This window comes from Zea mays, chromosome 10 (assembly GCF_902167145.1).
Source record: "Zea mays cultivar B73 chromosome 10, Zm-B73-REFERENCE-NAM-5.0, whole genome shotgun sequence".
In the NCBI taxonomy this organism is placed as follows: domain Eukaryota; kingdom Viridiplantae; phylum Streptophyta; class Magnoliopsida; order Poales; family Poaceae; genus Zea; species Zea mays.
In genome coordinates, this window is record NC_050105.1 from 68,757,311 (window position 1) to 68,768,290 (window position 10,980).

Consider the following 10,980-nt stretch of genomic DNA (forward strand, 5'->3'; position numbering starts at 1 on the left):
AATCAACTTAAGAATAAAAGACCCACTAAGTTTATATCTAAAGAATCATGTCTAAAACCAATGAGGTTTTCAAAAAAAGGGGAAAATGTTGAAACCCTAATACCAACCCTAAATAAGCCACTTAAGTAGAAAGGGAGAAAAGGGATAAAAGACCATGAAAAACATGAAATCATGGCTTAGGCCAATTATATAAATTGAAATACACTAACTAATCTACAATAAAGATTATAAAAGTTTGGCCAAAATAGTTTGTTAAAAACTCCAAGCAAGCCATTCAAGTGGAGGTCTAATGGGGAAATCTGAAATTCAGATTTCTGAATTTTCAGCCTTTGAACCAAAACCGAGCGCGTTCACCTTGATCTCTATCTCAAAACTCTAAGCTCCCATTGACAAAAATGTGTCTAACTAACCCCTCTACCTCATACCAGAAGATGGCATTGGGACGCATGCTTTGGGCACGTCAAACCCGGAATCTTCTCTCTGTGCTCGGCAGTGAGACAAACCCAACTTCACCCCTCCATATCTCTTGATCCAGTCAGCGAAACCTGCAAGCCTCCACACACAAACGACAAAGGAATGTCTGGGGAAGAGATCTCTCAATGGGATCATGGCCGTAATCTCAAAGATTTGGAGCCAATCCGCGCTTGAACACGACCTCTCTCTGCGCTGCCTCGTGCTCGACGCTGTGCTAGACGCCAGAGCGAGCACTGGCGCTCGCCCGCACACGCCCCGAGCGCTTGTCAGAGCCTCCCCTCGGCTGCGCTCGCTCGCGCCTCACCTCACCCCGCGCTCACCCTCACTGGCCAGACACCCCTCCCTTAGCTCCGGCGAGCTCTCCTCCGCCCGCCATCACTGCCCAAGCCTCGGCCACCGCGGCCAGTTCGCTTCAGCCGCGTCAAAGCTGTGCTTGTCCCTCGGTTAGCTTCGTCTGTGGCCCGTGAAGCTTTCCAAGCTCTCAGACCCGGCAGAACTTCACTGGAAGCCCAAGATCGTCCTCGCCGGAATTCGGTCGCCGCGGTCGCGCGTAGACCGAGCAATCTGGTGAGCCATTCTCAAATTCCTCGCGCTCACACCTTCCTTGATATTTGGTGAAGCTCTCAGACCCATTTAATTGATCTATCGCGCCTTGGTTAGGCCAGATTCCTCGCCGCCGACGAGCATCTCCGCCTGCGCACGTGGACCAGCCGAATCCGACCCTTCCCGACGGCGACCCGCAAATCGCCGTGACCCTCAGGACCTCCCCTACATCCTCGACCACCTCACCGGAGCAGTCTCACCGCCGGTAAGCCCCTCCGCCCCTTTCTTCCTCCGCGACCACTATTCCATTAGGGAAGGATCGCGGGTTCGATTTCGAGAAACCCTAGGGGGTTTTCTGCAGAGCCATAGACTCAAATGAATAGTGAACCGAGGACCTGTCTGTAATACACTTAAAACCTTTTCGCCAGGGACCTAGACGCAAAACCATTTTCCCTTAAACCATTTCTGATAATTCTTTTTAAATTCAGCAGAGAACTTAGAAAATTCATATCTTGAGAAATATTCCACCAAATTGAGCCAAACCAATTTTGCTGGATTCAAAATATTATGGACTATCAAATAAAAATGCTAAACCCTATGGTTTTTGTATTGATTTTTAGAGTTTAGAATTAAATAAGGAAACTACCCAAACCTTATTAAAAGGAAGAAAATTAGTTAAGCTTCTGTGCTGAACTTGAGAAAATTTGTAGAAGTATAAACCCCACTTAGACACTATTTTAAAATATTGAGCACCCCAGTATTGAAGATTTAGACAAGGTTTTTTTTTGAAAACCCTAATTTCCCAAAACTTAGAAAAATGAGAAAGGTATTAGAAAATAATGAACAGTGGATGCAAATATTTTTCCTAGTCCACTTAAGTAATAAAGAACCTAGGAAAAATAAAGGGAACCCTAGTCTAGAACAAATTCAAGGTGAAATATTTTATTAGGCACTAATAAAACCAGAAAGGCCATTATTAAAAATATAAGAACAATTCCAAAATTAGTAAGAAAAAATTCAGTAGACTTGTAGCCACTAGGACACCACTGTAAAAATGATAAACACCTCAACCCATCATTTTAAGTAGGTTGAACAAATAGAACTTGATATTGAGCCATATTTCAATTAAATCATAAGTAAGCCAAGAAGTGTGCAACAGTGGGCATGTAAATTTTTATCAGATTAGTAAGGGAATAAACCACCAGAGAAAAATATAAAACCCATTCAAACCTACAAGTAATACCCATTGCCAATACTTTATGAAAAAGGCCATTAAATTCAAGAAATCCTTACCACCCTCTCCCTTAAGCAAAAAGTTACCAACATTTAGAATGATTGCTCTTGCACAAAGAAGAAGATAGGAAAAATTAGAAATATGTTGTTTGATATTTTTCAAATATAGTGGTAGTAGAAAGCACCCCTTTGGCTAGAAACTTTAGAAAATCATAGCAAAATAACTAACAGGTATTAGTGGCTGAAAATTTGTACAAAGTCACATTATAGCATCTAAATGCCAGCGAAAATAAGTCTTGAAGAACAACCCACTGTAAAAAGGGAGTTGTAGTTCAAAATACCCTCTCTGCCCTAATATTTGATAATTTCATACAGAGAAGACTACTCACTTTTTAAGCCTCTAATTTTGAGACAGAGAGTTATACACCAGTAAGAAGCCACTGTAATTTTTATAGAATTTTTGGAAATTTATTAAGCTACCTTGTAGTTCAAACTCACCTTAAAAGCAGAAGAGAAATAGAGGTGAAGTAGAGAGAATAATGAATCTCACCACAATAAATTCAGCTAGGAATTTTAATAAAACTCTCACTAAAATATTGAACAAAAATCAGTAGAACATCAAAATGAACTTACCAATTAGCTTAATCAAACTTGACCCTAATTTGCTAAATGTATCACAAAAATCTTCAATAATGGGAGTAAGCTCCATATTAAATTGATCATTCCTCATCCAATTTTTGTTGCTAAATTGCATATCATGCCATGCATGTATCTTACTCATTAAATTCATTAGATTGCAATCTCGCTGATGGAGAGTACGTGCTCATCCCTGAGCAAGGAGTTGTCCAAGAGGAAGATCAGGAGCAAGCTTCCAAGACTGCCATCGAGGATCTCCCTACAGCCCCAACAATTGAAGGCAAGCCCCAGTTTTATGCATAACTATTTATATATGCTACTTTAGTACACTTAATGTTTGTAGGGTTGTAATGTTCACTTAAGTGTAGGAGTTGCTTGAAACCTTAGTTGCATGAATTCAGGATTCCTTTTTTGAGATGGATACTAGTATGCTAGGTCGAATAGATGCTATGCTAATTAGGATCTCGGTAGAAGTCGAATGATTTTTCTAGCACTCGCGCGAGATCAGGAATTGATTGTATTCATCCTGATAACGGGATCTATGATGGTCTATGGACTTGGATCTAGGGAGGATGCCTTGTCCATGAGACGGGAAAAGGAATTAAGGATTAATGTGTGGATACCTGAGTCAACCGTTTAAACGTACTAAACACATGTCGGGAAATATGGTAACCGGTAAACCTAGTACCTGAGTGAAGCCGGGCACGGACTTTATCCCTCACGTGACCTGAGACTGGGTCTCCCATGCTAGCTATGGTGGGTACAAGTGCGGTCACTGCACGGCGGCAGCCGGTGTCAGTGAAGCATTGTATGCCAAGGCGGTGAGCCCTGGCCGCGAACGGGGGATCGATGGGGACGGTTGACGTGTGTGGGGACGGAGTGCCCCTACATGTCGTGTGTTTAGGTTTACCTTGCAAGGTTTAAAACTCAATTCGAATTGTCTGCTTCTCGCAGCTAATGAGACTGCTTGACCCCTTGTACTACATTGAGTAAGAAGTGAAATGAGGTTTTATATGAGTTAACTTGATTGTACTAAATGCTTGCTACCATGTATGCTTAGAAGGAGCAAACTTAGCTAAATTAATTATCCTAGAATTGGAAAAAGCTAAAAATGGACTTAGACTCAGCTAGTGTTTTTGGCAAACCAAACCCCTCAGCCAAACAGCTGCATAGTCTAGAGGTAGAGGAGTAGATTCCTCACACCAGGTAAGTCTAGCTGAGTATTAGTATACTCAGCCTTGCTTGTGGCATAACTTTTGCAGGTATGCTTCAGGATATGGTTGATGGTGTGACTTGGCCTACCACCCTGCCACCGGGTTTGACAGTCGAGTGGGATGCTGCTCCGGTAGGAGAGGAGCAGGAGGAGTAGTGGGCTAGGCCTTGCCCTATTCCTCGCTTTCGACGATATCGATTATCCGCTGCAACTTATTTTGTGAATTTATGTCGGCTACTTGAAAAACTCTGATTTATGTAATAACTCTAGTACTTTAATTTGAGGTTTCCTGTTTTATTGTACTTCTTTTATGACTCACCTTCGAGTTTGTGGTATTTGATCCTGGTTAAGTGGCTCTATCAGACCAGATCTGAGGGACTGACGGATTATTCTGATTTAAGTGTGTTGTGGCCCTTAAGGCGTAACTTAGGCACTTAAGCTAGAATAATTCGGGCGGTTCTGCCACAGAGCCCGTCTTAAAAATCTCTTTAAGGTCTCTTGGGTTTGAGATTTTCCTGCAAAAAGAATACCCAAGTGAAGCGAGAATAATCATCCACAATTACAAGACAATACTTACTCCTGTCGATGCTTATATAAGCGATTGGGTCGAATAGATCCATGTGGAGTAGCTCAAGTGGCCTATTGGTCGTCATGATGTTCTTGTGTGGATGATGGACTCCAACTTGCTTCCCTGCTTGACATGCGCTACAAATCATGTCTTTCTCAAAATGAACATTTGTTAGTCCTAAAATGTGTTCTCCGTTTAGAAACATGTGAAGATTCTTCATCCCAACATGGGCAAGTCGGCGATGCCAGAGTCAACCCATATTAGTCTTAGCAATTAAGCAAGTGTCTAGTTTAGCATTGTTATCATTAAAATCAACTAAATATAGCTGACCATCTAACACTTCCTTAAATGTTATTGAATCATCACTTCTTCTAAAGACAGTAACACCAACATCAATAAAAAGACAGTTGTAGCCCATTTTACATAATTGAGAGACAGAAAGCAAATTGTAATCTAAAGAATCTACAAGAAAAACATTGGAAATAGAATGGTCAGGGGATATAGCAATTTTACCCAAACCTTTGACCAAACCTTGATTTCCATCCCGAATGTAATCGTTCTTTGGGGATCTTCATTTTTCTCATATGAGGAGAACATTCTTTTCTCCCCTGTTATGTGGTTTGTGCACCCGCTATCGATTATCTAACTTGATCCACCGGATGCATAAACCTACAAAACAATTTTAGGTCTTATTCTTAGGTACCCAAACGGTTTTGGGTCCTTTCACATTAGAAACAAGCACCTTGGGTACCCAAACACAAGTTTTAGGACTCTTGTGTTTGCCCCCAATATATTTGGCAACTACTTTGCCTGATTTGTTTGTTAGCATATAAGATGCATCAAAAGTCTTAAATGAAATGTTATGCTCATTTGATGCATTTGCAATTTTCATTTTAGGCATTTTGATATGAGTTGAATGCCGAGAGCTAGATGCCTCATTACTATACATGTAAGCATGATGAGAGACAGTATGAGGTTTTCTAGCATGAATTTTCCTAATTTTGTGCTCAGGATAGTTCTCAGGATATAAAATGTAACTCTCTCTATCCTGAACCATGGGAGCCTTACCCTTAACAAAATTAGACAGTCTATTCTTGGGGTTATTAAGTTTGGTGTTGCTTTGGCTCCCTTGTTGGAAGCCAATGCCATCCTTAATGCTAGGGCATCTCCCATTATAGAGCATGCTTCGAGCAAATTTAAATTTTTTATTTTCTAATTCATGCTCGGCAATTTTAGCAGTTAACCTAGCTATGTGATCATTTTGTTTTTTAATCATAGCAATGTGATCATTCATAGCATCAACATTAATATCTCTACATCTAGTGCAAATGGTGACATGTTCAACAGCAGATGCAGAAATATTGCAAACATTCAATTCTTCTATCTTAGCACTTAAACTAGCATTTTCATCTTTAAGACAGGAAATTGAATCATTGCAAATGCTACGCTCTTTAGATAAGTTTTCACATTTTTCTACTTCTAGAGCATAAGCATTTTTCAATTTAACAAATTTTTTATTTTCCTTAACGAGCAAGTCTTCTTGGCATTCCAAGAGATCATCTTTCTCGTTAATGGTTCTTATTAATTTATTTAATTTTTTTCTTTTGGTCTATGGTAAGGTTGGCAAAGAGAGAAGTTAAATCATCATTGTCATCACTAGAGCTACCCTCATCATCGGAAGTAGTGTATTTGGGTGTATCTTTAGAATGTACCTTCTTCTTCTTGTCGTCCTTGGCCATGAGGCACTTGTGGCCGACGTTGGGGAAGAGAAGTCCCTTGATGATGACGATGTTGGTGGCATCCTCATCGGAGGAGGAGTGGAGCTCTCATCAGAGTCCCATTCCCGCCCCATGTGCGCCTCACCACCCTTCTTCTTGTGTTATCTCTTCTTCTCCATCCTTTTCTTCCCCTTCTTGTCGTCGTCCCTGTCACTGTCACTTGTATATGGGCATTTAGCTATAAAGTGACCGAACTTACCACACCTATAGCACACCCTCTTGGAACAGGGCTTGTAGTCCTTCCCCTTCCTTTGTTTGGGGATTTTTGGAAAGCTCTTAATGATAAGAGCCATCTCCTCGTTGTCGAGCTTGGATGCGTTGATTGGAAGTCTACTTGGTGTAGACTCCTCCTTCTTTTCTTTCGTTGCTTTGAATGCAACAGGTTGCACCTCGGGTGTGGAGGTGGCATCTTGCTCCAAGTTGACAATATGTTTGAAGTCTTTGATCATAAGTTCAAAGATCACAAACTTGCCAATCACTTCCTCGGGAGACATCTATTTATATCTAGGATCTCCACGAATGTCACACCCGGATTTAAGGGATAAAGCCGGGTGTATCTCATATATGCGCCAAAGAAGACAACACATATAATAACAGAGTGTATAGAGATAAATGTCACAATAACATCAGAGTACTTATTACATTGCGGAAGTCTTACAAAATAAAAGATAAATATAAAATGAACTAAGGTCCATCCTTGGTGCCATAAAGTCAACTGGGAGACACCACCTAGATTAAGTCGAACTCCTCGCTGTGTGGCTCCTCTTGAACCACCTGTTCTTCTCCTGTGGTGGGGCGTGTGAGATAGCAAGGGTGAGCTCACACACATTCATCGCTCAACCAGTTGTGGGGAATAATGTGGCATGAACTCACGAAAGGTGGGAGATCATGTGATGTGTAAAGCTGATCAACAATAGGGGTTAAAGCTAAGCATTGCTTTTAATAAGTTGGTCAAATTTTATTAGCGGTTACTAAGTGTAAGTAAATACCAAACCATAATAAGAATAATAGAACAAAATTAATAAATAATCCCATGCAATGCAAATGACTAATTGAATTTAGTTCCATAAATTAATCATGCGAGAGTCCTGAGCTGCTCTTGCCCGTGAGCTCGGCTAGTATACCAGTTTTACACTATGAAAAGGTTGTACCCTGTACCCACAAGTCGTGTATCCCATGTCACCAGGGTTTGCAAAACCCTTAGACACTACCGAGGTGAATGGCTAGGGATCCACTACGAGGCCTTTACAAAGTTCCACTAGATTCCGAAAACCCGCTACAGTTTATGGGAAGATCACTTGCAAGAATCCCTGGTCTGACCGTCACCGCAGCAAAATCAACCCGAGAACCTCCATGCATGCAACTCCCCTACTGCCCTTGCCCCTTTCGGGTAAGGTAGTCTTCCACTAGCTTTCCTAGTTAGTTAGCCAAGGGCGTCCCATTAAACCCTTGTGGTGGCACGTGTTTCTCATGTTAAGCTCCATGTTCCAATTAAAGATAATGATGATCTTGACATGAATATAAATAAAATAACAAATAATTGGAACATGGATATAATGAAATATTAACCCAAAACCATGTAAAGCAATAGCATAACTACACAAATGATTCAGGGGTAAACAAGGTAAAAAGGATAAACAGACAAGGATGACCTATTGGGCCTCATCAAAATTAAACCTATGCTTAAATAAATGATAATAGAGAACATTATTGGGTAAAAAGTGGTCAAGGGCACAACTTGCCTTCAATGAGCTTCTACTCAGTAACTTCTATCTGCTGGGCATCAGGATCCTCAGCCACAGGCTCTTCTACTCGCCACAATACAAACAAGCACAGTATAAAGGCGAAATTAACATCACACCAAACATATAAGCAAAGTACATGTTAATAATCTACACATTAAAATAAGATCATAGGAACAGAAATCATTAATTTTGTAGTTATAGATTTTAAGTTATTAATTTCCAAAGGTTTTATGTGCTTGATATATGATTAATTGAGAAATTAATTCTATTACTATTTTCATGTCAAAACAGAGACTCTAGGTGATAAACAATAATATTACAAAATTTTAGAAATTGGAATAGATCAATTTGGAGTTTATATGAATTTTCTATGATTTATACAAGTTCTAGCAAATATTTTTGCACTAAAAATTCATTTCTAATTCAATTTCCCTGTTATAATAACTCTCTGGACTGCGCACCATTTTCTAGAATGTGCAGGGGCAAACTTAGAAGATTCACCAGACTCAAGAAACAGTCGCACGAGGACTGTGGGTTGTTTTCTAATAAGTTCAGGGACTCTTTTGCAATACCACACGGCGAAAGGGTATGTTCTAATCTAGACCGTCAGATCAACGATGGGTGGCGCAGATTAGACATGACTTTAATTGAAATGGTACGCAACTAGTGCCGTCCGATCAGATCTATATGGTCCCGATTGAATCGCTAGGGAGGTAAGCGAGGTTAGATCTCTACCGCTCATCCCCGATCTCACGGCACCGATTACACTAGCCTAAACGGGCTGTGCGCCACGATCTACACCGCCCACTCCAAGATCAACGGACGGAAAGCCGTCTTCCCCGACCAGACGACTGTGCGGCGGCGCTGCTTCACCGAACACGACGGAGGATGGCCGGCGATAGCCAATTTGGTCCCCTCGCGACAACTCCCTTCACTAAACTGTGGATCTACGGGTATTGGGGTACGGCGGACCTAACTATACACCCCGCAGCTAGGTTTAAAGTTCGGTTAGCGCAGGTCACGACAACTAGTGGAGAGCTAGCGCCGGTGATTAATTATCGAGCCCCGGTTTTCCCCACCCATCGATCCTGGTCAAACTACGCTAGTCTAGGGCAACATCATAACAAGGCAAGGCCATACTAGGGATGTGGTGTTAACGGTGCGGACCACAGCGCGGTGGATCCGCGGCGATGGTGAAGTGTCCGGTGAAGAATAACCGACACACGATTGGCTCCTAGAGTCTGGCGGCCTCACGAAAGCGTCCACTAGTCGTGGCGAAGTTCCGGCCGAAGCTCCGAGGGTGGTTCGCTAATTTGGACGGAGATCACCAGTGGCGGCACAGCGGTATTCCCCCGCCGTTGTTTTTAGTACTTTCGGCTTGGCGTCAACGATGAGGGTGACTCCCAAATCACGCGCATGAGCGGTCGAGGGAAAGAGCACACCCAGGCCCAGCATTTATTCCACACAAGCACCACACCAATGCCCGTCGCCGATTTCCTCGCGACGTGCATGACATACCCGGGCGGATTCCGGTGGAAGGACACAAGCTGACATCCGGGTCCAAGCGTCATTGATACAGGCTAGTTTGCTGAGCTAGCGGCCCCACCAACCAGTGTAACGCAGCGCGGGTGTGGGCTAGGGCTAACTGGCGGGTCCAGGATGTTGGCACCACATGGTAATAGTGGGCTGCACACGCGAGTGGACGACGTGGCAGCCCCACATGACAGAGACTCCAACGACACGGAAAAAGTAAACGGGCAGCGCAGTGGTGGAGTAAGGTGGGTCGGAGGCAGGGAATTGGTCCAGGCGCCCTTTTTTCTATTTAATTTCTCTTTTCTTTTTATTTTCTTTTCCTTTCTTTTTTCCTCTTTTCAAATTTAGATGTCAAATTCGAATATATATTTGTGGAGTTCATGCTTAGGTTAAATTTATATAACCATGTGAACCAAATCTAATTATTTTATAGATTTATTTTATCTCATTTGTATAGTATTTTCTTCTCTTTTCTCAAGTCTTAGAATTTTCGTTAGATCTTAAATTCCAATTTGGTTATTAATATTTTTTTATTATTTTTATATTGTCACAAAATGCTCACAAAATGAAACTTCAACATGATGTATATTTCATTTAAGCATCATTTGTTTTAATTAATCTCTCTTAATTATAGATATACTCTTGTTCTGATGAATATATGGCACATAAAATAAGGAGATTAACGATATTCTCATTGTATACATTTTTGGGTATTACAACGAATTAGTTGGACATGAGTAGGATTACGAAAAATGAGAGATCTTAGAATAACCTCGACCATTTCATGGTCATCCCATTTGGTACTCCCGAGGTTGCGCACTTGATTGACCATTGTTTTGAGCCGATTGTACATTGCTTGTGGCTCCTCTCCTTTGTTGAGGACGAATTGAGCAAGTTCTCCTTCGATCGTTTCGCGTTTGGTGATCTTGGTCACCTCGTCCCCTTCGTGCGCTGTTTTGAGGACGTCCCAAATTTCTTTGGCATTTTTCAACCCTTGCACCTTATTATACTCCTCTCGACACAAGGAAGCGAGGAGTATAGAAGTTGATTGGGAACAAATTCCTAATTTAGACGGCCTCATCCGAGTCGTAGTCCTCGTCGCCCACCTGTGGTGCCTGCGCTTCAAACTCAACAATATCCCATATGCTTTCGTGGAGTGAGGTTAGATGGTGCCTCATTTTAGAGCCCCTCATTTTATCACTCCACATACAATAATCTTCACCATAAAAATATGGTGGTTTGCCTAGGGGTACCGAA